Here is a 5,162-nt window from a genome sequence, read left to right as displayed (position 1 = left end):
TTCAAACGACACGTCGACTATTAAATCAGTCGTCGACGATTTTGATAGTCGACGTAATCGTGACTAGTCGACAAATCGTGGCAGCCCTAATATATATATATATATATAGTAAATGTGTGTTTTCTTTTTAAAAAATTCCTGTAAACCAATTAAACCATTAAAACCATCTGGTAAAACTGTGTATTTCCCCTTCACCCATAACAGCGCTGGCCGGGTGGGATATGAGTACAGGAGCTCTGGGGAAGTCTGGCACCAGGACATTGGCAGTGGATCCTTCGGGTCCTGTGGGATACAAGTGAAGCCTCGATGGATTAATCTTTTACCAGCACATCCCACGGATACTTGACTGGAATGGGAAGTTGGCAATGCGTTGATGAGAGTGCTTCTACTGTGGGAGCCCACAGCAACAACCTTTTGGTGGGTGGTCAGAAACAGAAATGCCATAAGCCAGTGTGTCCCAACATAACATTGTGTTGCAACCAGATGATCAGTAGTATTCAATGTTGTGGCCTATGTATTATTTTACAATGGCTTGCTATTTCCTTGCGCTTCAAACGTGCCTAATAAGCCAACCTAACTACCTTCTCTCTGTAACCTTTCTGTGTATTTTCAGTATGAAGCTGATATATATATTCTTAATAAATCAAATCTGCTTATTTCCAAAATGTAAAAGTATTTCTTTAATTTAAAATACCGTGCGCTGTCTTTACAGTCCTGAACTTCACGAAGTAACTTAGTAAGGTCATGCACTTCTTTATCGTTTCAAATCACCGACCTTATTATCAACCAGACTTAATCACGTTTTCCTTGTTCACAAGGTGGATATTTGTACTGCGTCTAGTACACTCAGTCAATAATGCATTTTTTTCTCAGCATGACTATTACCTGGTCTTTGATCCACAATGAAACGTGGGCTTACATCATTTCTCAGTGTTCTACATTCATAAACTATTCCTTCCCAAGTCTCAGTTCTTGACACCGTTCAGGCTCTGAGGGGATGAGCCCTACACACAGAATAGCTAATACAGCTACCAGCAGCTCAGACAGAGGGGAGTAATACCAGAATCCCCGTCTTGTCATTTCTCACAGGCTTAGTCCCGCTTTCATCTTTGATGTACACTGTATCCTAATGTAATGCAGCATTCATGTATCTTGATCCACTTTGTACTTCGACTGACTCAGCAATGGGATAAGTGTAATTAAACTGTAGTTTTGCATAAAATAGAAGCTTTAAAGACATTTTCGCATGAACGTCTCGTAGCCTTGAAAGTAGAGAAGAGTGGAAGATCTGGCGTCAGGGTCAGTCCCTTGGTCACTCAGGGCTGACGTGAATCACCGTGTTTATACTGTGGAAAAGATTTTTAATTAGCCCCTTATTTTCACTGCATCTGCAAGTGGCATTTCCAGATATAAAAACTCTTTTGCAACTTTTATCAGAATAAAATAATTTATATTCTCTTGACAGGAAACAGTTCTTTGTGATTGTCAGACAGACTGTCGGTGGATAAATCGGAATAATCCGTTCGCAGTAATAAGCATTCAACACTATGTCCAAAGAGAATAAATAGATAAAATGAATGACTTGCAATGATGCCTTTTTTCTTTCTTTCTTTTTTTTTTTGGTAACACCCCCTCTCCGCCTGAGAGAGATATTTGCAGTGACACACTGTCCTCTCACGTATTAGCAAAATTTGATTGGTGGATTTGATTGATTTTTATTTCAGACGCTGCTGTCACCGAGGAAGCATTGGGGATCTGTGCCTGGGCATGACATGCAGCAATCATGTCAACCAGTCAAACAAACTGGACTTCGCACTCAATCAGTCACTCTTGGGTACCGTACAGGTGGCCTAGTGTGAGTACAAACTAAAATGCTGCTTCAGCAACAGAAAACAACCCCCTTCCTTTTTCACCTCAAGCCCTGTGTGTACTTTGGTGCCTTCATTTCCCTTTATCTCTCTCTCCCTCTCATGTGACTCTTTTTTGTTTGTTTGTTTTTTAATGTGGGAAGGTTGCAGATATTGTAGTAAAATTCTTAAAATGTCAGAATATAATTTTTCAAGCAATATAATTGTGTCAGTGGAGGTGGGAAGTAATGAAGTACAACACTTTGCTGCTGAACTTTTTACTTTTACTCCCCACATTTTCTACTTTTTCACACAAATACCTGTACTTCCTACTCCTTACATCTTCAGGCTTGTTACTTTTGGTTTTGGTTATTATTTCTGGTCAGTGCAAGCCTTCAAATATCAAACCAATTAAAGTCTAAACAGAGACACATGAAAGGCAGTCCTGTTTGTGTATTAATCGCCAGGGCATGTAGCTTAAAAACAGATGAAACCTCACGCCATAGTCAGGGGCCTTGTTACTGGCTAAAGGTCCAGCAGCTGTATTTCACAGGGAGAGAACAGAACGAGAGCTAACTTCACTCAGAGATGGAGAAAGATAAGAAAGACAGGGCAGGAGAGGAAGAAGAGAGGTTAAATTTAAAGATAAGAACGGCTCAGTAGGATTTGATAAACTGGAAATGTAAAGGTTAGATGTTCATGTTTTTAAATCAGAGATTGGGTCTGTATATGTGACATTATGTTTTTTATATTGTGAAACATGCTGCAAAACAAACTAAGGTACACTAACTGTGTTATTTAAAGCTTGTATGAAATGCAATATATGGTGCACAGTGGCTGTGGTCCTTATGGTTGGAGTTAGGTTACATGAAGTGTAGCAGAGATTAATATAGCACACATCAGCTGATCATAGCCTTTATATCAACAAAGTCTCTCTGGAGCTCTCTGTTGAGTCACTACAACTGATTTCAGGGTTCCCCCAAATGCTGAATCCCACTTTAACCTCGTTCCCACTCATCTTGCTGTTTAGAGGTAAAGTCACTCCCTACAATGTCGGCAACAGAAAAGAGAGATAATGTTTTCCCGTCTTTTCTTTGCTTGTGTTCTACTTCAGTGATTCAAGCTGATTACAATTAGAATTAAAAATTAGGAATACAATCTTTATTTTAGTCTCTCTACTAATATTAGTTTATTATTGCATTAATATAGCACAAGTTCGTTTTTGACTTTCTTTGAGTATATTTCAAAGTACCATCTGTGTGTCGGTATAAATGTGCTGTTTATATGCATTTTACTTAAGATGCATATACAGATTAACCCTGTTCCTTAAAAGGCACACCAAACTGTGACCAGCAGTAGTAGGGATTATAATGCAAAGAAATTAGACTAGAAAGTTTTTTTCCCCTAAATTTGTTTTCAATTTTTCTGTAGTTACTAACAACAAGTATGTAAAGTGTTAGTTTATGAAGTTCACAGACATCCAGTTGTACATTTCCACATTAATGTACATTTGCAGAAGCAGCATAAAGGCCAGACATCTGAGCCCTTAAGTTTTACAACTGGTATTCTTGGTGTCAGAACCACTGCTACCCTGAGCCTGACAGCTCAGTGAATTGACAAAGATTTTATTTTCTGGCCTGAAGCACAGACAGTTTGAGGGTTACATGCTGCACAGCAGCAGCCATTTCTCAGACATATGCCAACACATTTGAAATATGGGACACTGATACTTCAGAAGTGCGAGTGCTACTAAAGGACAGTGTGAGAAATAAGAATAGGGAAGACAGCCAGTCTAAGGGCCATTGTAAGCTCTTCTCACTTGCTTATTCGTCAAACAGTCAACAGACAATAAAACCATCACCTTGAATGTTTCAGCAGGTTGTGACAACAAGGTTAAACATTTCATTTTAGGTGGCAAAAGCATTGCCACTTAAGGATCTAGGACAACTAGAGTGTGTAGCTTCATATTTAACACACTGTAATGTGTCATTCAGTGGGCATCACTGGGCGTTTACCTTTATAGAGATAATAAAGATGGTAATGTTGCATCTTTTGCAGATGTTACACCTGTGCAGGGATCCGTGAGGTTGTTAGGATACGATGACGTGTGAACAGACAAGTTTTATTGTTTTCTGTGAACAATCTCTGCCCCAGTACTTAAAAAAATATATAGGGGGACTAATAATTATGTCCTCATCTGTACATCCATAAATACAGTCATTCATTTTCTGTATGAGAATACACCACTGAGACATGTCAGCCTTCCTGCTCCTACACTTTTAAAATATCCATTATGGGTATTAGTGCTTGACATCAGGGGGTGCACAGCAGCAGCAGAGACTGCAGCCCCAGGTGGAGATGAGTGGCTGTGTAACCCAGCAGCCAACTGATGTTCTACATTTATGACACTAATAATTATTTCAATAAACTAGTATTTACTAGAGAAATTCTCTATACTGTGGTGAAATCCCCAAAAAGTATTAAGGTATGAAAAAGGGCCCTGCTAAAGTCAGAAACCCTATACAGCATAAACTTTGCATGCTTAAAATCAATACTGATTCTGTATCATTTATGCCATATACAAGTAATAAGCTTCGTTATAAGTAGCCTACATTATTAGTATTTTATCCCTGCTGTCATTAGGGATGCTTCTTTGTGACCCAGCACTAATTTGATTTCCTCTTTAGGTAGATTTCATTATTGCTGACATGAACTGGCTGCTCCTGTGTTCATGAAGTTGTGCATTGTTAGTAGATTCTTTTGGACCGGCCACTCCTCTCAGCGCTTTTTGTCTTTTTTTTTTTTTTTACGGTCACATTTGCTCTGGCTCGAAACTACAGTCGCTTCTCATGGCACTCCATAGCGGCTGTGTCGTAGTCTTACAATAGGCAGTACGTGGCCTAGACCTCGTCACCGAGCTATTTCATGTGCAGCATTTTAGCCTGCTCTTTCTCTGTAAATGCGATCTTGTGAACCTGTTATTTTGACGTTAAATGGTTCTTTCATTTATCAAATATTTGTGTGTGGATTTTGTACCCAACAATTTTACTTTAAACTATAAGTATTATAAATATTATAAGCGCCAAAACGCTGTAGTGTAGCAGTATATTGGGACTGTTTCATATTTTGACCTGTCAAATTCAGTATACCTCTCACCCGTACTCTTGAAATCAATGCGTTTCTTGTGTAACTACATTAATCAACAGCGTGGACTTCAGAGTGTTGAGAATACATTTATTTCAGCCATTTATTTCGGTAGGTCACTCTTCATCATCTCTGGTAAGAATTGCTAAGGATTAGAAATAATGTTGAATA

The sequence above is a fragment of the Haplochromis burtoni genome, unplaced genomic scaffold, assembly GCF_018398535.1.
Source record: "Haplochromis burtoni strain Fernald_Lab_line unplaced genomic scaffold, NCSU_Asbu1 Contig_23, whole genome shotgun sequence".
NCBI classification, from domain to species: Eukaryota; Metazoa; Chordata; class Actinopteri; order Cichliformes; family Cichlidae; genus Haplochromis; species Haplochromis burtoni.
The sequence above is the reverse complement of the archived record's forward strand: the minus strand, read 5'-3'. Positions refer to the sequence as shown.